The 23,497-nt window shown below is 37.8% G+C and overlaps 1 protein-coding gene across 1 annotated transcript in view; it reads right to left on the reverse strand.

The window, feature by feature from the left end:
- The window catches only part of LOC145668293 (MYCBP-associated protein-like), a 119,557-nt gene extending 96,065 nt beyond the window's left edge, over window positions 1-23,492 (reverse strand). Inside the window, exon 1 of the transcript XR_014128006.1 lies at window positions 22,933-23,492. The gene's annotated coding sequence lies outside the window, so the exon portion shown is untranslated. The remainder of the gene's footprint in view (window positions 1-22,932) is intronic.
- Between the last annotated feature and the right edge of the window lie 5 nt (window positions 23,493-23,497).

A 23,497-nucleotide genomic window follows, 5' to 3' on the forward strand; every position in this document is an offset into this window, starting at 1 on the left:
TTCGATCTCAGCTCGCATCGTGGGAACTTTGTGCTGGACAAATACCGTGCTCGTGGGTTTTTTCGGGGTTCTCCCGTTTCCTCCCACTTTCTTCATTCCACCATTTCGCTCATCTCTCATCATCACCGTCTCCTTTAGCCTAACCGGCATAATCGTAGGGCGTAAAACTTAAAGATTTCATTTCATTTTCAACTACTTTTGTTGTCCACTCTCAAAGTATTGAATTTGACTTCTAGGTCATTCGGACGGATCAAGCAGGACAGGACCTAACATCAAATTGTCATAAGAAAAAGCATGGTACCTTCACTTGCGTAATTGAAGGTGTTGACCCTACAGTATCAATTGAACTAACAGGGGAACAACAGTATCAATTGAACTAACATGGGAACAACAGTATCAATTGAAGTAACATGGGAACAACTCCGGCTACAGGGCATTCACTCTCAGAATGGGACTCTAATCATGTCATTTCAAGATCCAACAAAACTACTGCGGCTCTTCACTGACAATCCAAACCAAGTCACCACTCTTATTGGTTATGAATATACAGTCAACGGGAAACATCACAAATTATCTGCACTTAGTACTCCTCAATCTAAACTATGCTGGATATAATGTCAATATGGTCCTCTGACCTCTCAATGCGATAGCAAACCGGTCTGCTACAGATGTTGTGAGCTCAACGATTTCCCTTGCGACCGAAGGCTCATCAAAAATGTTCGTGCTACGTGCAGCTATCACCGGATTGGCACAAGCAGGTGACCACTAAGACATTTGAAATGTCAACTCTCCAAGACTCCTAGAGTATTTTTAGATGCTGCATTATACAACCAGCACAGAATCAAAGAGGTCCTTTTCAGAGGCACAAAAGTCAACAACCTCAGAATTCTACTACAGTGCCCGAAGTAGACCAAACTAATGCACCAGATCGTACTTTACTTTAGAAGTCAGCTTAAAGCATCACGTCAAGAACAAAAACAGGCTGATGATCATATCACACACCAAGAAGTTTATCATCTAGACCATGTACTTTATTGCAGAATACATTGCCAATTCCGGCGTCGAGTAGATCATCGCCTGCACAACCTCGATCTTACTACGTCAACCTTTCCGGATGATGTCCACTTATACCATCAGGCTATTTTGTACTGACACAAGAAAAAATTCCACTCACAATTGAGGATCATACTACAAACAACGGAGGTTATTGCATCAGCTTCCAACTCCAACACAGAAAAAAACACAATCTTAGAAACTCTTGCTTCCCTTACGTATCCAATAGTTTCAACTTCAGTCAGAAGAGTTTTTATCACAATCAAAAAATATCCCTGACCTGACCTGACAGTATTTGACAAAGTGAGTGCGTGAGTACCGGGTTTCGTCGGAAACCCCTGCCTCGTATGTAAAGTAAGAGCATTTGAGTTGGAGTGCATAGGATGTGAAAAGGGAAGTGCAACCGTCGCGACTTCCACCACGAATTTTTTTTTTTTTTTTTTTTTTGTTTAGTGAGTATAGTCAGGTTCAGGTTTTAGATCTTGAGACGTTGACTGGAATGCATAGCTTCTAGTTGATAATGCCCAAGTTAATTTGGAGGTTGAGGACGAGCATAAATGTGTCGAGTAGCTGGAATGGTGCCAATGTTGTTGAGGGAAGCATGAGGTGAAGCCTGTAGTTGGAACCAGAACTTTCGTGAGTAGACAGTCATCAGATCTTGCAGATAAGGTAGTCCCGTATCTTCATGAAGCTGCAGGATCGAGGTATCTCGACTGTGGCCAGTGATGAGTCTGATGGCCTGGTTTTGGAGAATCTGTAATTTGCGTCTATGCATCTTGGCGGCATGTTGCCAGGCAGGATGAGCATATAGGAGCATCGGTCGGATGAGTTGCTTGTAGATAAGGATTTTGGTTTCCAGTGGAAAACTAGAGGAACGTAGCAAGCATGTCAATTCTTGAAGTCTCTGTTGTGCTTTGCCGGTGACTTGATGAATGTGCTGTTTAAATGTGAGTTTTCGATCCAACGTGATTCCTAGGTACCGGACTTGGTTGGCTTGAGGTAGTTGATGATTATCAAAGAAAAGTTGGAGAGGAGGTGGTCGCTGAGATTTAGAGAAGTATAGGACAAGCGTTTTATCAGGGTTAATCTTGATGCGCCATTTGGTCGTCCAGGCAGCAAGAAGATCCAGCTGGCGTTGCATCCATAAGGTCGTAAAACGGAGATTTCTGTTTGATGCGATGAAGGCAGTATCATCTGCAAAAGTGGCGATGGTGGTGTGTGCTGTTGTCGGAAGATCAGCAGTATATAGTAAATAAAGTAGTGGTGATAAACATGATCCTTGAGGGACGCCTGCTTCTATGGTGTAGACTGATGATATTGAGGATTGATATCGGACTTGGAATCTGCGGTCATGAAGGAAGGAGTCCACAAGTGCAAGGTAATATGAGGGAAATCCCAGGTGGTGAAGCTTGTAGAGGAGGCCGCCATGCCATACGCGGTCAAATGCTTTCTCCACATCAATAAACACTGCTATGGACGGAGAGCGATTGTTGAGATTCTGGATAAGTTGTTCCACTACTCTCGTAAGCTGTGCTGTGGTGCTGAACATTGGCTGAAAGCCAAATTGATGATTGGGAAGAAGGTGGTTATCCTGAGTGAATTTGAGTAATCTTGCATATAGAAGGCGTTCTATTATCTTACTTAAGTGAGAAAGGAGGCTGATTGGCCGGTAATTTTGAGGGAATAACTGATTCTTCCCTGGTTTCGGTATCATGCAGATGGTTGCGATTTTCCAGGATGGAGGAAAGTGGCCTGTGAGGAGCATGGCGTTAAAAATCCTGCACAGTATGATGGCTAACTTCCGTGGAGCATTTTTGAGAGCTGCTGCAGCTATGTGATCAGGACCGGCGGCCTTCGTTGGGTTGAGGCGCTTCAGTATATGAGTGACTTCCCTGGGAGTACATAGTTGATGCGCTGGAAGAGGGAGGGCAGGCAATGGTTGATGAAGGAAGCGGCGAACTTGTCGGATGGTACGTTCATCTGCCGGATCAGCGTTGGGTTGAAATTGGTCGTAGAGTTGTAGGGCAAAGACCTGTGCTTTATCCTGATGGTCGAAGACTAAGCCGTTCGGGCCATGAAGCGGTTGGACGTGCTGGAATTTGGATTTCGTGAGAGCACGAGTCAGTCTCCAGAAGTCCTTGGATGCTGAAGGAAGAGATTTGAGTTTGTCATCCCATTGTTGGTAGTGTAGGCGTAGAAGTCGTTTCTTGATTTTCTGTTGTAGACGGTTGTAAATATGTTTGTAGACTGGATGACGCAAACGCTGCCATTGGTGACGTGCCCAGTTCTTCAGGAAAAGTAAAGCCCGTGTTCGTTGTTCGTCAGGTGAAGTCGAAGGTTGATCAGCAGAGGTGGTCTTGTGAGTTGAACGTATGTAGACGCTGTTGATTGAAGACGTAAGTTGTTGAACCGCTTGGTCAATGAGCGCAGGTGAAGAAACTGGAATACGGGTGTCGAGAGTATCGTGGAGCAGTTGTCGGTATTCATCCCAGTTGACTGTAGTGATGAGTGGGAGACGTCTGGTTGGTGGAGCGTGAGTATGCTGGATTTCCAATAGAACTGGATTGTGATCTGAGTTTAGTTCGGAGATGGAAGTTGGAGCTGATGTGATTGTTACATTGGCTGTTAGTACCATGTCCAATATATCCGGATTGCCTAGGTATCGTGGAAAATGGGTCGGTTCAGTTGGAGCTGTGGCGAGAAGATCAAGGTGGTGAAGGTTCGCTTCTAAGGTAATTCCTGTCCTATTCCTCACCCTGGAGTTCCAGGAATGGTGTTTTGCATTAAGATCGCCAGCGATTAATACGTGATGCCCCAGTTGTCGGAGTTTTTGTAGGTCTGCAACGTTGAGCTTCTTGGGCGGTGATTTATAGGCAGATACTAGGAAGAGTGGATCTTGAGGCGTAAGTATTTTTATTATTGTAACTTCCAGGGTGTCCAGGAGTGGAGCGGGAACTTCTTCATATGGAATGTGATGCTTGAGAAGAATGGCCGTGCCGCCTTTAGGAGTTGGTCGATCCGTGCGGATGACGGTGTAGTTCCTGACTTTAAATTGGATTGCCGGTGTTAGAAAAGTTTCCTGTAGAAGAGCGATGTCAACCTGATGGTAGGTTAAGAATTTGGAGAATTCCATAGTTTGTGTTCTGATTCCTTCGGCGTTCCAATACGCTATCCTCAGGTGATGCCTTACTGAATTAGTCGCTGCCATTGTCAAGGATGTCCATGAGGATTTCAGCAACTATGGTAAGTTTCTCAAAGTGATCGGAGGTGGTTCGGATTTTCTGCAGGCCGGTCCTGATTTTTGTGAATATCTTTTTAAGATTAAGATCCTTAAATAGTTGAAGAACTTCTTTTAACGTGTTAGTCATCTCTGAGGGAGAGTCAGAGGTAGAATTTGTCTGCTCGGATGGTGATGATGAGTTGCTGTCAGCGATTGAGTCTTGACGGGTAGTTGGCCTTTGAGATGTTGGAGGAACTTTTGCTGGAAGTGGTGGAAAGTCCTTGGAAGAGGTGAGGTTAGAAGATGTAGTTTTACTTGAGTTGGCTGGTTGATTCTTGGCAGATTTCTGCTGTGCTCTACGTTGTTTTTCTTGAAGGAAGACTGGACAGCCACGCGGTTCTTAAAAGGACCATCCAACTTGTGTATTTCCGAACATCGGGAAGACTCCACATCCAGTAACCTCTGCCTTCTTTCCCCTTCACCACTTGAAACAAGCCATAAGAGCAAACTCTAGTCAATATACCCCACATCTAATACCTTTTTCCACTAGAGAAGATAAATAAATTTGAAATTGACTGACTGAAAGATTCGAGCAGTTACGTATTGAAGTGTCGATGTACAGCCTTGAAGCAACTTCGTTTGTCAGTACATCGAAAGTTATCCACGTGTTTTCATAGTTGTGTCTGGAACTTTGTTATAGGGAACATTAAAATTACGCCACGTTTCTAACAAGATGCAGATCAATGCTCGGAATTATCAGGAACGTGTTTTGGAGGATATTTACAAGGAAATTTCCACAATGTATGGAACGCTCATTATCGGGATAGAACTACGTCAGGGAAGGTATCCAAGCACACAACTAAATTGCCACTAGCATTTTACAAACGAATGGAAGCTAGGACCACAACTATAGCTCTTCCGTCAGAGAAGAGTCAAAATACCAGCGCCTTTGGACTTCTGAAACACCGTAGCTCTTCTCGTAAGGAGTACATCTGGCTCCTTACGGCCTTTTCGGCCTCTGGAATGCGTATTGATATACAAAGAAAATTTTCTCCAGTGGAATGAGCGCTATCGTGAAACTGTGGAGAGTTCTAGTCCTCATATGTAGAAAACAACCTCCGGTGGAAAGACAAAATGCCATAGGTAAGCGAACACTTCAAAACAGTATATATGGAAGCATATCAACCTCTCCATTATCATATTAACGTTGCCAACTGGAAGACATTTTACCAGCAGACAGGTATTTTAGGTTCAACTATATATTTTAAGAATTAAATTACAATTACTCTTCGTCTATCTTGAGGATTATAAGCTCTAATTTTTCTTCCTCCCTTTTGTTCAATAGAAACATACGATAATATAGAGCTGTAACTGAATTGTTTATGAAATACAAAGAAAATTTTAATAGATGATTTCATAAAATTTCGTCCTAAAGAGAAATCAGTAGAACAGCCTTCTTTCTAAACAAAAGGAAACATGCAAAATAATAGGATTCGTAAATAAACATCTTTGAACTATACGAATGATTCGTTGCACTTTTCAAATTAATTAAATATTCAGTTATGAAATATGAAAAAATCATTAGAGCTGTTTCTGCGAAAACCAGAGTTACAGAGCTCAACCTCCGGATTATTGGTGTCTTCGCACTTCGAAACAGCAACTACGTACGCAAAAGGGTGCGAGTTTGTGGTGCCCGACAATAACTCGCAAAACTAACTACAAATTTTTAATGGAGTTTGGTTCATCAAAATTCTTTTCTGTATTCATTCTACCCCGTGCGGAAGTCCATCAGGGAGAACAATAATGTCAAGAACTACTTGATGGATCACTATTAATTTTGGACAGGATGTTAAGGATCAAAAGTAAAGGATTAAGTTTGAAAATGAAATGAAATTTTTGGGTATTACGTCACACGGTTATGCCGGTTAGGCTAAAGGAGACGGTGATAATGAGAAATGAATGAAATGGTGAAAACGGGAGAACCAGGAGGAAACCCACGCACACTGTGTTTGTCCACCACAAAGTTCACTTGGTGGGAGTAGGGTTTGAACCCGCGATTCCATGCACCAGAGGTGAACGCTCTACCACTGAGCCACCGCGGCCCCAGGGATTAAGTTTGTTCATGGAGGTGGTCCATCCACCCGAAGGGGTAGAAATCAAGCATTTCCGATTTTAACATTGATCACTATAGAACAAAAATAGTAATAGATAGCGAGAAGCGGTTTCGTTTGGTTGATCAAATGTTTCAAGAATACATTTTATCGCTATCGTTAACCCTATAATAAAGCCTGTAATGCAAGAAATCCACTAGAAATTCCAGTTTCAATACTGATCTACATACAACTAAAGCAATAAGCAGATAGCTAAATTTTTTTTTTTTTGTTTTTTGCTTTTGACTTATTGTCCTAAGAATATATATAATCTCTCTCTCTCTTTCTCTTATGGGGAGTTTATACTTATCAGCAGGGTTTTCCAAGTGTCACACTTCGATTTACTTGAAACTCCTGGACTGAATAAAGGAATCAAAAGTAGGACATGTGTGTTTTTTTTTTAATATCGGCCAACGTGGGGTTGAAGGGGATAAACACCGCCTAAAGTGCGAAGATATGGCAATATGATACTTTTTAGCAAGGCCATAACTAGCAACACACAATGGAAATTTGTTTGAAATACCTGGAGTGTATAAAGGAATCAAAAGTATGACATACGTGTTTTTTTTTAGATCGGCCAACGTGGGGAATGAAGGGGGGTAAACATAACTCTAAAGAACGAACATAGGGCAATGTGGCACCTTTTAGCAAAGCCATAACTAGCAACGCACAATGTCGATTTGCTTAAAACTCCTGCAGTAACAAAGGAATCAAAAGTAGGACATATATATTTTTTTAATATCGGCCAACGTGGGGGTTGAAGGGGATAAACAATCCCTAAATTGCGAACATAGAGCAATATGATATATTTGAGCAAGGCCATAACTAGCAACGCAGAATGGGAATTTGCTTGAAACTCCTGAAGTGAATAAAGGAATCAAAAGTAGAACATACGTGTTTTTAGATCGGCCAAAGTGCGGAATGAAAGGTGCTAAACACCACTCTAAAATGTGAACATAGGGCAATATGACATCTTTTAGCAAGGCCATAACTAGCAACTCACAGTGGGAATTTAGCTATAAGTTTGGTCACTTTACGTGAAGCATTATTATGCACCAGCTTAAATGCCCACTACCACGTTTTTGAGGCCGTAAACGAAGCGAGGTTACGCTGCTGACTTGCCTGGAGAGTCCAATGCTGCAAGTCTACGTCATGCAGCGGTAAATGTGCACCGACGGTTGTTTGAAAGTTTTGAAGCACAATAAGCGACACCTCACGCAATTTGTTTTTGCGTGTTCCAGCGGTGAAGAGACTTGGTTAACCCAACAGTGAGACTATTTTCAGGAATTTACAGTACTCTCTTGTAGTTTCGCATAACGAACTGGAACGACAATCTCTTTCATTTTCCACTCTTCCATAATTCAACTGTTTCTTCTTGTATTCCAAGTCCACAGACTTGCCACTCATATCACTGCAGGTTCCCGATGCTCTCCTTCGCACATATTCGTCGTAAGTTTCATCCAATTTTCCAAAGTCGGTGATGGCATCCTCATCCAAGTTAAAGTGTACAGTAACGGCTTTGTTATATATTCGCATGGCTCTATCTGCAGCGTCCTTGATCAATTCCCGGAGATAGTTTGCAACGTATGTCTCTGCCCCGTTTGGAGGTGGTTCTGGTATGTTTACCATAGCAAAATTGGCGGCAAGTAGACGAATGACATTTAATGGGTTTACACCCATTTTGCCTAGAGTTCTATAGCTTTGACTTATTACGGCCCAATAAACATAACGGTAAGCATACCTTATTGTATATATATATATATATATACCGTTCCTTGCACGTCATCAATGATATATAAAACGATCAACACATACGATTAACGGCATACCATTAACATATTGACCATTGTTTACTGATAACTTATCGGTACGCTTGTACTTGAACAAATTACTCTGATATTGATTGACTCTGGCGTGATTGTCTTTTTATTAATACAAGATAACATTTCACTTTTAACACGCTTTCAAGGATAAAACGAATTAAATCTAGTGTACAATTCTATTATGAATTCTTCGTAACTACTTTATCATTTAATTTCTAATATCATGTGATGTAACCATGCTCTAAACATTCAAGATATTGCTTTATAAAACAGGTACAAAGTGTAGTAACGAATTCAAATCTTATCTCTCACCTTGGCAAATATTTGCAAGAGATCTACCTATTTTTCTTTAAATCTCTATAGCAACAGGAATTCATAGCACTTCACACATTGCATTCAGATGATGACGCAGTATTCGTAATTGATTCGCCATTTTCCAGACGTATCGACTGTTGAAAGAAATGAATATATTATGATTCTAAGTATGTGAGCCAATCCATTCTAAGTGATCAAGCATGTGCCGCTCCACCATCTCCAAAAAATCTATTTTTTTCATAAATGTTTATCCTATATCAGGGTACTTCAAAACCACAATTAATTATTTTCTATAATTTCCCATGGCTACACAACGGCTGGCGCCATTTTGCTTTTTCTCGATTTTAGGCGTTTACGTTGTTTTGAATATCTCAGCATGTATTTGCCCTACCAAATTAAAAATTGCTAGACTTCTCGAACTCGTGCAGAGCTAAAATTTGATCTCTTAACATTTTTTCCTAAAACCACTTGAAGGGGGTGAAATCAGGGTCTACAGTAGCAACATTTTTGGACATTGAAAATATGTTCGCGAAGAGGAAATAACTGACGTAGAGGTCTGGATTTATCGTAGTGCGGGGTCGTAAGTTAATATACAAAAATTTACAGACATATAGCTCCTCCCAAGGGCCTGAAAAAAACTGTTGTCCTTTCGTTGGATCTATATTCCCAAGTCTGTGATTACTTACTCGCTCTGAACACTGACTTGGGAATGTAGATCAAACGAAAGGACAACAATCTCCTGCATGAGCTGACAGCTAAAACAAGAATAGACATGATTGAATATCATTGATATAGCAAACAGCAAGAGCAAGGAGTACTTAAGGACTTTTTTCTCAAGTGTGCATTTTTCTTTCCTCGCCTTCTGCTGATAGCGGGATTCTTCATCAGTGATACTGTGGGTGTGATACGACAGTGTTACAGCTAGAGAAAAGAAACGAGCTTGAGAGCCTTGACTGGACTAACCATTCAACATACTTTATTTTACTTCACAATAAATTTTCAGTTGAATTTATGAACAAAACACCTACTAGAGCAGCGTTTTCCAACCGGTATGACGCGGCACACTGGTGTGCCGCGAATGGGCCGCTGTTGTGCCGCGAGGAGATCCAAACAAAATTATTAATTCTATAGCAATCAAATTGCAAGACATTGGAAACAATGTATATTTGTATTTCACATGAACCTCTACTATAAATCTACAATTTTGTTTCATGCTGAATTACTTTTCTGTACATTTTTAATGTTGAAAAAAAAGTATTTATTATTGTTATGACCATTATCGCTTTATTATTGTTGCAGACTATTTCGTAACTTGAAATTTTAAAATATCATTCAATCCTTTTGCAATGCAAACATGCATACAAATTACCTACATCTGTGTTTTAAAAGTAAAAGAGATTTGTTTGTTAGTTCCTTATTTAGTGATCTTCGTTCTTAGTAAAAGGTTGGATACAGTTTTCGAAAAAGAAAGCATATTTTTAAAAACATGAGTTCTTTTTATTTCATTGCAATTGTTTTCTATTTTTAAATTAGAATGAAAAATAAGCATAATTATTTACCACGGGGTAAAACCACTGATCGAGCTTTCTTCTCTGTGAAAAGGATATCAGTAATCACAGAAAAAAAATACCACTGTATTTTATATTTACAAGTAATAAAATAATAATAATAATAATATCTATATGAGTGTGCCGCGAGAATTCAAGTTACACCTGCAATGTGCCGCGAGTTGAGAAAGGTTGGGAAACGCTGTACTAGAGTATGAACGTTATTACTTAATACTTTGACCCCCTTCTGCTCAAAAACACAAAACACGCTTTGTTGTGTGTAATAGTGTATACTAAAGGACTAAGTATTCCCAAAATTTCAGATTTTTTCATCCAGGCCCATTGGAGATATTGTACAATGAAACATGCTAAATTGGCATAATTCCCCAACTTTACGATTTTTTCAGGCCCTTGGGAGAAGCTATAGGTCTGTAAATTTTTGTATATTAACTTATGACCCCGGACTACATACACACATAAATTCAGACCTCTACGTCAGTTGTTTCTTCCCAAATATATTTTCAATGTCCAAAAATGTTGCTACTGTAAACCCTGATTTCACTCCCTTCAAGTGGTTTTAGGCAAAAATGTTAAGAGATAAAAGTTTTAGCTCTGCACGAGTTGGAGAAGCCCAGCAGTTTTCAATTTGGTAGGACAAATAAATGTTGAGATATTCAAAACAACGTAAATGCCTAAAATCGAAAAAAAAAAAAACGCAAAATGGAGGCAACTGCGTCGCCATGCGATGTTGTAAAAAATAATTAACTGTGTTTTTTGAAGTACCCTGATATAGGTTAAACATTCATGAAAGAATTAGATTTTTTTGAAAAGGTCGAGCGGCAAATTTTCTTTTTTCTCGATCACTTTGCATGGATTGACCCATGTATATCTAATTTGGAACTGCACGGTTTCTACTTACTAATGATCATCCTACCAAAGAACTTTGCAATTTTACGAAATGATGTCAATTTGAAAAAAAAATCATAAGATTTTTCATTATTTAATGATTTCTTAATACATGGTATAGTGCAAGTTTACACTAGACTTCATGAAAATGATAATTTTATCGTTAAAATAAGTTGAGTATAAATGAAAGAAGATTAATAGGATATTGATTTCCACTGGCGGAACATTTTTCAATAGATAAGCAGTATTTTATGTTATAAGTGGTATAGTATGGTTAAGATGAGTGTCATATGAAAGACAACTGTTAAAAAAAAAAAACGAAATGAAATCTGAGTTTTACGTCCCACGATTATGCCGGTTAGGTAAAGGAGACGGGAAATACAACTGTGTAACATATTAATTTCAACCAGCGGAGTATTTCTCTATTATGTAGGGAATGTGTATTTTATGTTTACAAGTTTAGAGTTATCACTGTGAAACCATGACTAGTGATTAAACCTACACAAGGATCCTCTACTGAAAATTATTTCACCAGATTATATGATGCTCTTAAATACTGTATCTTTAATATACATTCTCTTACCCAACACTATTTTATTTTCTCTTGTCACTGGTATATTGATTTCGCCCCTTAATTATTCTGTTACAACACAGCAAATTGTTCCAATTACTTTCCGCTTAGACACTTTTAGAATTGCCAGTCATTTTGAATCGACAAGAAGCATTCAATTTTGGTTGAAATAATTGAACACAATTCATCGATATGATTCGGCTTACTAGCTTCGAATTAGTTGCAACTACAGAAAGTTGATTAGCTGTGCGATTTTATCAAACAAGTGAATACAGAGCTTTTGACTTCTATTCAAGCCATAAGTAGCAAAAATAACCACTCCCTATTTTAACGTTGATCGCGTTGAGTAAAAACAATAATAGGTAGCGAGATACAGCTTTCTAAAATCAATAAAATGTGTCAACAATATATTCCACATGAAGTGCGAACGTGAAATAAAAGCAAGAATAGGAATGGCGAAAGAAGCCTTTAGGAGGAAGAAAAGTCTGTTTTGTGGGACTTTGAATAAAGAGTTGAGAAAAAGACTCATAAAATGCTTCGTGTGGAGTGGTGTACTGTATGGGGCGGAAACGTAGACATTACGTAAAGGTGATGAAAATCGACTGGAAGCCTTCGAAATGTGGGTGTGGAGAAGAATGGAAAGAATTAGTTGGGTCGAGCGGAAAACGAATGAGAGACTGTTAGAAATGGTGGGTGAGAAAAAAACACTTTTAGATATTATTAGGAAGAGGAAGAAAAACTGGTTGGGACATTGCCTAAGAAGAGATTGTATCATGAGGAGACGAGCTAGAGGGTATGGTGGAGGGGAAAAAGAGGGAGGGGGCGAAGGAGACTACAATTAATGGATAATATAAAAACAGCAAGATCATACGCGAAGACGAAGAAATTAGCGGAGGACCGTGGAGCATGGAAGCCTCTCAGCTGCGGCAAGTGACCTGCCAATAAAGGCAGAATGCCTATGATGATGATGATGATGATGATGATGATGATGATGATATATTCCAGCTCCACTCCAATCTCTCTATTAAAACCGGAAGTGGCAGAAGTATACTATTATTTCTTGTTTCAATATTAATTGAGAAAATATCATGTCATACAAACCAAGTTCCTTCTCCTGGTACAGATGGCACTTCTACTTTTTTTAAAATCCGATCCTACAGTGAATGCAAAGCTTCTGGCAGTTCAAACTGGCCTACTCTCCCAATTTTAACTATTATAAGAGGAAAGATTTGAATGAAGTGTGTTTGAAACTAATGTAATGATAATGTTGTTACTCTTTTTCTTACAACTCGCTCACCTTATATTGGAACAATGGTACGGTAACAATTACTAGATCTGATGAATAAATTTTTGCTGGCTATGGTGTGGCACACTCAACAAACTTGCTGCCGTTTCGCAACTACGTACAGTACCTAATGTATGGATGAGTAGATGGTGTTATCACTTCTATGGTATGTGTTATCCCTTCTAGCGCTGTCGCAACAAGGGAAGAACTACGTGGAGCACTGGCAATGCTTGACAGCTTCTATAGAATCTTATTACCACCAGTAAACTATCTTTTCTTAAGTTTTCTCTCTCTCTTTTTCGCTCTTTTTAAGTGAATTATGAGACATATTGTACGGAAGTAAAACAAATACAGTGAAACCTGTCTTTAACGGAATCGAGCGGGACTTGCAAAAATTTCCGTTAAAGTCAGGTTTCCGCTTAGTGGAGGTAGATCTTTCCTTTCTTTCTTTCTTTTTCTTAAAAAAAAAAATACATGCTTATAAAGGGGCATACTGAGAAAATATATTGCTGTATGTACATTGTTCGATTACAGTACTTCTTTCTTCTACGAATAAATACACAAAAAATTAAAATGAATACAAAATATACTATGCACACGTTTTCTTTATTTTTTGGCTGTTTGACTTTCCGCATATACTTTAGCCTGAAAAATTATAGTAAGTGAATCAGAATCATTTTTCCGTAAAGCAAAATTTTTGCAGTTCCTTTAAACTTCTGAGAGCATCTTGATATGTATTTATTTTACACTCTTCTTCGAACTCAATATCGTATTACTCTTCTTCCTCTATCTTGTTTTCTTCTTTCCGACATTCCGTATGATTCTTGATTAAGTTGCGGGGATTAAGGACAATTTGTGGGGGTGAATATGAGTAGTGGTTGGGGAAGGTCAACACTGTCCAGAAATATTTAGCAAAAGAACGAACATTTTATCGCAGACAGTGTAATGTATGTGTCTCACAGAATGTCTAAACGCTGTAGTCCGGAACTCAGAATTTTCTGTTAAATGTTTATTTTTCTTTCCGTTGTCCGCGTAACACAGTTTCCGCTTAATGAAGTGACTTTTACACGTTTTGTTCTCCAAAATTCATGGGACCGTGAAATATTTCCGTTTAAGACAGTTTTCCGTTTAATAAAGGGTCCGTTGAAGACAGGTTTTACTGTAATTATCTATGGGATAGAAACAAAAGCACTAGAGTCGTTTTCGAGAAAATCGTCTGAGCAAGCTGTTTAGAAAGCTACTCTGCTGATTTTTTTCATACAAAAAGTAAAGAAATAAAGCATACTACAACCTTTACATCTCTGAATGAACTAGAAAAGTTAGCGAAGGCAGCTTAGGCTCCCTTGCGACCACCTTCAGCCCACTCTGAAATTTAGAGAAATTAGGAGTTTCATTAGGAGGGGTCAAGGGAGGGACCATGCTTTTTAACCAATTGTACAGGGTGTTTCGAAACAACACCGACAACGTTTGGAAGGTAATTCCTGACACCAAGATAGAACAAAAAGTATAGACCAACCTGGGTGCACAAATGCTTCCTTTCGGAGACTGCCGAAAACACGAAAAACTTAACTTTGAAGGTCCATAGCTCCAAAACTATGGAACCTATCATAGTCGGGTCAAGACTTCACTTAGGAACTGGTATGTGCCCTATCCAAATATCCGACTTTCAGAATCCTGTGGTACTTCCGCAACTATTTTTATAGAGGTAGTTTGTGAGTACTTCAGATTATATGCCCGTAGCCAAACTCCCTCCCTAAAAATAGTTCCTAGGATTCTGAAAGTTGGATATTTGGTTAGAGCTCATACTAGTTCCTAAGTGAAGTCTTGATCCGACTACTGTAGGTCCCATAGTTTTGGAGCCATGGGCCTCTAAAGTTCATTTTTCCATGTTTTCGGCAGCCTATAACTCCGAAAGGAAGCATTTGTGCACCCAAGTTGGTCTATACTATTTGTTTAATCTTGGTATCAGGAATCATCTCCCAAACGTTGTCGGTGTTGTTTTGAAACACCCTGTATACTAACATAGTAATATAAATGTGAAACACTTATGATATCGATGGACAATCTTGCCTCACCAATGACAAAATCTAAAATGACGCTGGTTCAGACAAATAAATACGTCCAGAAAAAATAAAATATTCAAGAAATTCTCATAAGCTGCAAGCAAAATAAATAAATTAATAAAATAAAAGTTCAAATTTGATTGTGAGGCGAAACAGAGAAAATAATTTAACATTTTAGTATTTTCGGTTCATTGTTTATCTGACTGGAGAAAGTGTCAAGAGTTAATTTTATTGTTAATTTGATTCGTGCTTGTGTGAGCGTGTGGAATACATAATACAGTGCATAGGCTTTCGGTTTGAGGGTTATAGTAAGTCAAATTTTGAATTATATTTAAAAAAAAATAAATAAATATAGGGTAACTGGCTACAATAACGCCAGGGATACAATAACGCCGTTTGTTTTTCAACTGTTTACAGCACAAAAACTAAGCACGTGGCGGCACTCTGCAATGTGCCAATGCATAGGAGGCATATCTGTTGTTTTCGAGCGTGATTTGGTTTCCTGTGGTGTAACATGTACGTTGTGCATTTTTTGAATGTCAATTCAGAACAGAAAATTGAAGACAGAAAACGTAAGTAAAGTTTTTGAAGTCCTTTATATTAATAACACTATAGGCGCGTAATGCGTAGGAATTTAAACGGTATTTTTTTTTTAATAAAACACAATAGTCAATAACAAGTGTATCGACTGTGTTTACTTCGAAAAGGCCATATATCCACCAAACCAAAATCGACGTGTACAGTGGCATCGATTATATTGAGGTAACAGTGTAGGATATGCAACAATGTCCCATACAATTCGTCTTTTCACAGGGGATGCGCATTTCTTCTTACATCTCGACTTTGCACTAAAATGAAAATGTGGTGGGGATGGACATATGGCCTTTTCGCAATGATTAATTCAATTAATGTTCAGTCTTAGACAGAAGAAGAATAATTACACGAAGGACAATTTTTTGCAACTTTGCATATTTCAGTTGTTTTATTGTGGATGCTTCTGTCTTTGACTTAACAACGATCCTTTGCAATGCTGAAGGACAAATTGATTTAATTATTTATTGCTTTAGCAAATTCAAGTGTTTTGTCTTAATTAGTATTTTATTTATTGTGCTAATTTATTTCTTTTTTCTATTGATGAAAGTTACACATGGTTTTGTCTTGTGCAAGTAGGCATGCTTTAATATATATATATAAAGAAGCTATAAAGTGAATTCAAGTTATCCCCCTGTCTTAATGTTCTTGCTACGGACCTGTACCAAATATTCTCCTCAAAGCTTCGCTTTTTATCACTCCCAGTGTGTGCTCTTCTTCAAATTAGCGACCTACTTTCAGATCCGTAGAAAAAAATAACGCGCAGACGATTCCAATCGCATCATATTGGTTCTATCGTAGGCGAAGGTGTCCGAACACATGAGGTCGTTGTTCACGAGTTCAAATCTCACGCTCACCCGATTTCAACCACACACAGTGTGTGTAAGGTTCAGAGAGCGTGATGACCAAAGAATGTTGTGAGAGTGATGTCTAAATGATGTTGTGTGTGTGGGGTCCAGTAACTGTAATGGTGAAATGGTGTTGTGAGCGTGAGCTTGAGTGATTGTGATGTCGGAAAGATGTTAATGGATGTAAGGTCGACTAAGCGCGATGTCAAAATAATGTGAGCGTGATTTCCAAATGGCGTGAGGATGAAATTGAGCGAACGTGATGTCAAACTGGTGATGTGAGCGTGATAGCGAAATGATATGAGTGTAAGGTCGATTTAGCTCGATGTCGTAGTTATGTCGTCAGAGTGAGGTTGAATAAGTTTATGTTAAAGTAGGCACCTTTGGTCATAGGCAAACGACGTTTACATGTAGTTTTTTTTCTCAAGTCTCATATTTTATTCCACTGATTATTTCCACTTATCTTTTATTATATTTATCATTCTTTGTTGATTGATTTCGAATTTAGTGTCCCGTTCAGCACTGACTAGGGAAGTACTAGAAGTGTACGCGGGGATCTGCATGTGTTATATATCGTTGGAAAGGTCACACCAAGTATACCTTACATGTGAAATATCTCGCTTGAATGGGGCCTGTAGGGGGCGTGGCGAACATTTGAAGATCAGAATAAGGCACGCTCGGAAATACCAGAAAATACGAAGTTATGATGTAATTGTTTTGAGACGTTGTATACATAGGTTTAAAAGGTAGCTGAGTACGAATCTGACATCAAATGTTTACAAATCAAAATGGCGGGTCCAACATGGCGGACACAAATTACAAAAAAAAAAAAAAAAAAAAAAGCTATGGATCTGAAATTGGGTATATAGAGATATTAAATGTTGCTGTGTATGAATCGGATACCAAAAGTGTAAAATTCAAAATGGCGGACAATATGCAAAACATTGCTATGGAACTGAAAGGGGTAGGTAGAAGTTTTCATGGTCGCGGAGTACGAATCCAATGTTAAAAGTGCAAAATGCAATATGACGGTCCAATATAGTGGATAAAAAGTGCAACAGTACAGAATGTGTATTGAAACGAGCCTGGACTCCGTCTCGATTTGGAAAAGCACATCTCGATATCGAATTAGAGACGAGACAAAGACAAAATTGAGACTAGTCTCGATGTCGGTACCATCCCTACACATGAGAGTGGATATTTGTCATACACATGACTTACAAGTATACACGGGCATAATTTTAAACCGGAAAGACAGTTCTGGAAGCTTAACGATGTTTCAAACTCCAACGCGTACTTTTCACTGTTATTGTTCGGATCTTGATGATATCTGCAAATAATCGCAACGTACCCCCCAGGCGGCATTCAAGCAAGATGTTACAGATGTAAAATGTACTCGATGCAAGCTTTTCAACGATATATAATACATGCCGATTCCCGCTATTTCTTCAGAGGCAAGGAAGGGATTTGGTAGTAAAATAATTATTCTCTATAATTGCAATTTGTTCGTATCATTAAACTTTCATGTGAGTAACAAAACCTGTTCTGCATTCCGTGCCTCAATTTTGGCATGATTGTATAGCAAAACATGCTCTCTGTTTAATGTAAAAGATCACCTGTCCCTACTTGCCCCGTTATCTACTATAGGTATTTTCTACTACATGTGTAAGAATAACATATGTGTGTGTGTGTGTGTGTGTGTATTGCACTTTTCATCCGCCACATTGGGTCCGTCATATTGCATTTTACACTTTTAACACTGAATTCGTACTCAGCGATCACGAAAACCTCTACCTACCTGCTTTCAGTTCCATAGCGTTTTTTTTTTTTTTTTTTTTAACATTTTGTCCGTCATGTTTTATCAGTCATTTTGAATTTTACACTTTTGGTATCCGATTCAAACTAGCAACCCAATTTCATATCTATAGCTTGTTGTTTTGTAATTTATGTCCGCCATTTTGATTTGTAAACATTTAATGTCAGATTCGTATTCAGCTACCTTTTAAACCTATATATACACAATGTCTCAAAAGAATTACATTATAACTTCCTATTTTGTTCACGGTTTCTGGTATTTCGGAGAGTACTTTGTTCTGATCTTCAACTGTTCGCCACGCCCAATACAGACCCCATTCAAGCGAGATATTTCACATGTGAGGTGTACTTGTTGTGACCTTTCCAACGATATATAACACATGCAGATCCCCGCGTACCACTTCTAGTACTTCCCTAGTGAGACTGTATGAGATGTAGATCTGGGACTTAATGTAAGATTCGTATTACATGAACTTTCACCGGATATCGAACCTGGGCATCCCGCGCTTCCCATGTAGCCACGAGGGAGTCCATATTTATCTTTGTGTTCTCAATACTAAACATTCCAATTTCCCTTACACAGCTTCAGATGTTAGGATTACTGGACTCGACACGAGACAGATGAAGAAGTAGATTTTCAAGAAATATTCCATCGGGGGAAAAACAAATCAGTTTTACATAGTTTTCATTACTTAATAAGAAAAGAAGTATGGCCTTAAAAGAAGCAGTGCATGTTAACATTCCTTCGCTCGGATATTCTCGCTTCGGTTGCATGTACCGCAAGAAAGAGAAAAATGATACTCGTAGATCCCCGAAGGATGTTCTCAATACTCGCCTATAAACATCTACGTATATAAAATAGCTGTCTAATGAGGTACTCGTGTGCTAAAAACTAAAAGTGGAAGGAGAGATGTCATTTCTTTAGATGAATTTGCCTTCTAGATGAGAACATTTTGGAAGTAATAAGGGAGCTGATCCTTCCTGGTGGTTGCCCCAGGAATGGGTGTGTGAGTGTAAAGCTACTACAGCGTTGATGCAAAGGAATGGAATTCGTACAAAAAATTACACTGCGTTAAGTGAGAGGCAATTGTAAACAGTCCTTCTGTTACTGGAAATTCTTTGAAGGACATCTCCCTTGAGCGACATATCAAATATTACAATCTCTTAAGAGAACGCATACGTATGTATATACATAAACATATTCGGAATCTTAATATTTTTGCAGTAATGGGCTGTTGCGAAATTTTGAAGCTTGAAATTTTAGGCTCATCTTACGTAGAATAGGGGAAAAATAAGTTTATCTCGATTAATATTACGAAATGATAACTGTACTTTGGAAATGCGGCGAGAGAAATAGCATTCAACACCGCTAAGTAAGAATTTTTGGAAATTTGACGTGGAAGGGGGTGAGGTGAAATGGGGGTTACAGTTATTATAATAATGCGTCAATATCTCGGAATCCTTTAAGGTTAGACACATAAAATTTGGTAATTGGAACTTTCATTTAAAATAATTAAATACGTGTTTCAGTGTTTTTTTTTTTTTTTTTGGTACCAGTATTTAAGGATAAAACTAGAACTCCTAATCTATACTATTCATAGTGTCAATGGCGTATCATTTAATTACATAGAATGCACATCGCCAACTAAATACTTGTATTTACATATAAAGGATAGCAATCACCGACAATTGTCGTGAAGCGAAACTCTTTCAAAAACGGTGCATCAGAATCCATGTACGCAAAGCGGAAGAGGGTGAGAACCAATATCTTTCTGGTTGGCACAGTGCAAGTACTATATAGAATGGCTTCCGTGGGTGCTAGGAATCAATTTCAGAAGAATGAAAATCTGTAAAGCTTTAGCACATTGAACACATAATCACGGGAGGATTGTGGTGCGTATCAATTCGGTAAGCCTCCACCACATGGGGCGCTTTCTCTCCTACGTTTTCCTTTATCTTAAGAAGAGAGGTAAAAGACCCCGACCAAAATCTGTTAGTATCAGTATCGTTACCGGGCTAAGAGATTTGAAATGATTAGAAGGACAGAAATGGCTAAAATAGTATTCAAATAACTCTAAACACATGATTAGGTATCGAATCAGTAGGCCCCACTAGAAGGAGGTATGTAATGGCTGGCTCCCGAGTGATTACGCAATTTAATATATGGGGTCATTCCATGTCAAATCACCTAGAGCACTGTGCTTCAATGTCTCAGATTCTCTTCAAATTTTATTCACACATTAATACCAATGTAATTATGCTAAATTAATTTTTTCCGATTTTTGGATGAGAAATGGGCCGGGGAGAAATTTTTGAAAAATGTGAATTTTGCTTCAATTTCACTTTCCGGCACTCAGCATCATGAAACTAAAATTACCATAACTCCCTTATTTTTTAAGTTATTGGGCTCATCCAGGTGTCAAATGAAAGCTTAACTTTTGCTATTTCCGTATATCTTCAGTAACCTTGCAGAAAGTTACACTGCCAAACATTAATGGGCATACAAAGCAAATTTTAGGTTTTTTTTTGCAAATTATGCCGTTGCTCAAAAGTTACACCCATGAAACTTTTGAAACTTTTTAAATAGAATTATCTTAGCACATAAATGATATGATTAAAAGATAAAAAGGGTGCTTTTGGTATTTTTGTATTTTTTTTTTTTTTTTTTAAATTTTACGTGTACGGAAATATACAGTTTTAAGTTTTGTTACAAATTGTGTCATTGCTCATAAGTTAGAACTATGACACTTTTGAAGCTTCTTTTTATAGAATCATTTTATCACACATGATATGGTTAAAAAATAAAAAGAGTGCTTTTGGTATTTTTGCAATTATTATTATTATTATTTGTGTTTTAAATGTACAGAAATATACTTATTTACTGTTAACAGATTATGCCTTTCCTCTGAAATAGTGATGGCCAATTCCGGAATTTTTACTTTCCGGATTCCGAAAAGTAAAATCGGAAAAGTTTCGGAATTCGGAAAAATTCCGATTTCGGAAAAATCTGGAATTCGGAAAAATTCCGGAAAGTGAAATTTCCAATTTCGGAAAATTTTGGCCATCCCTACTCTGAAGTGACAACTGTTACACTTTAAATTTTTTTCTAATAATCATCTTAGTAAATATTAGGTATGCTTAAAAATAGAACTGGTGTAATGTGTAGTTTTGATATTACCATAATATTATATTTTTGTACTTTATGACTTTCAACTTTTTTCCCAATTGTACCATCGCTTACAACTATCAAACTTTTGTAACTTTTTATAGGATTAGTTTGCACTTACTAGATATGATTAAATAACAAAAATTGATACGTTTATTTGTAATAATCTTGCGGTTTGTGAATGGAAAATATAGGCCTAGCAATGTAAGGGGTTGAGTGATGTTTACAAACCCTATCAACAGAAATAAGAAATAATAGACTATGTACATAGATGAAAACAATAAACATACATACCAGTAATACTTCTAAGAATTACATAGATATGCATACAAAATGTTGTGTCCTATATTTCACAGCTCATTCTTTTCATTGAAGATAATATGTCTTCTTTTAATTTTGCTTTGAGTTTCGTCAGTCCGGGCTGATTGGCTTGTAAGAGATGGAACAGAACTTCCCTGATGATATTTTCAAAAGGTATCCAACAAAAGTCTTCATTTTCTGGTCAGTAGAGTATAGAAGGCCCAGAGCTATTCATGAATTGCACTCTGACGTACAAAATAATAATTACAAAAATATCAAAAGCACACTTTTTATTTTTAACGATATCATGTATGTGCTAAAATAATCCTATAAAAAAGGTTTCAAAAGTTTCACAGTTGTAATTTACGAGCAATGACACAATTTGTAACAAAACTTAAAACTGTATATTTCCATACATGTTAAATACCAATAATAATAACAATAACAATAATAATATTAATAATAATAATAATAATAATAATAATAATACCAAAAGCATCCTTTTTATTTTTTAACCATATCATGTATGTGCTAAGATGGTTCTATTTAAAAAGTTTCAAAAGTTTCGTAGTTGTAACTTACGAGCAATGACAATTTGTAACAAAACTTAAAACTATATATTTCCGTACATGTAAAATATATAAAAAATAATAATTACAAAAATACGAAAAACACCCTCTTTATTTTTTTAACCATACGATTTACGTGTTAAGCTGAATGTACAAAAAAAGTTTCAAAAGTTTCTTAGTTGTAACTTTTGAGCAACGGCACAATTTGTAAAAACCCCTAAAATTTGCTTTGTATGCCCATTAATGTTTGACAGTGTAACTTTCTGCAAGATTACTTAAGATCTACAGAAAGAGCAAAAATTAAGCTTTCATTTGACACCAGGATGAGCCCAATAACTTCAAAAATAGGGAAGTTATAGTAATTTTAGTTCCATGATGCTGAGTGCCGGAAAATGAAATTGAAGCAAAATTCACATTTTTCAAAAATTTCTCCCCGGGCTATTTCTCATCCAAAAGAAATCGGAAAAAATTAATTTAGCATAATTTCATTGGTATGTATGAATGAAAAAAATTTAAGAGAATCTGAGACATTGAAGCACAGTGCTCTATTTAATTTGACATGGAATGACCCATATCAAGAGATTTTTAAGATAAATAGTCTAAACTTAACAATTTCCTTCGAGAGAATTCGAACATAGTTTAGGGAACTTAAAGTTAAGACGATCAGGAAATGGCAGTACAATGTGTATTAAGTTGCTTTGCTTACTCACGTGTATCGCAGTATTCCGTTCCGTGGTCAAGTAAATAGTACGCACATAAATGTATTAAATTCACTGAACACTGTCATAGTCCAAGTTACAGCCATCCACAATTCTAATCGGTGTTGCACTGTGAAAGTCCAGAGGTGCTAGACATCCATAGGCTAGCAAAGAGGCGAAAGTGGATCACTTGGTCCTTCTTTGCAGTCTGGCGGTGTCCCGAGCTCTCAGCGTCACTGCAAAAAGACTGAGAGTTGAGCATCAAAAGAGAGGTGTGCAAATTCCGTGACTCGAACTAAGGACTTCTAACATCCTGGAGGTCGTAATGAAAATTGTTCTGTAAATATCCTGGAGCGGAGTCGATTTGAAACACTAACGAAAGAAGCAACGGTGATATAATTGCCGAGAGTTCCCTCGTGCTATACCTTATTCGATATTGGTCGATTGTCAGTATTTTTTCCGATCCATCTTCGCGGGTCGCGATCGGTTTCGTCCAGCGGTTTCCATGGAAATATTCAGCGTATGGACGCCAAAGCTGATTTTCGTATTTTCTGTCTGTGTTGGTGCCTCAATTGAA

The sequence above is a fragment of the Thermobia domestica genome, chromosome 13 (genome assembly GCF_964235325.1).
Source record: "Thermobia domestica chromosome 13, izTheDome1.hap1.1, whole genome shotgun sequence".
Lineage (NCBI taxonomy): Eukaryota > Metazoa > Arthropoda > Insecta > Zygentoma > Lepismatidae > Thermobia > Thermobia domestica.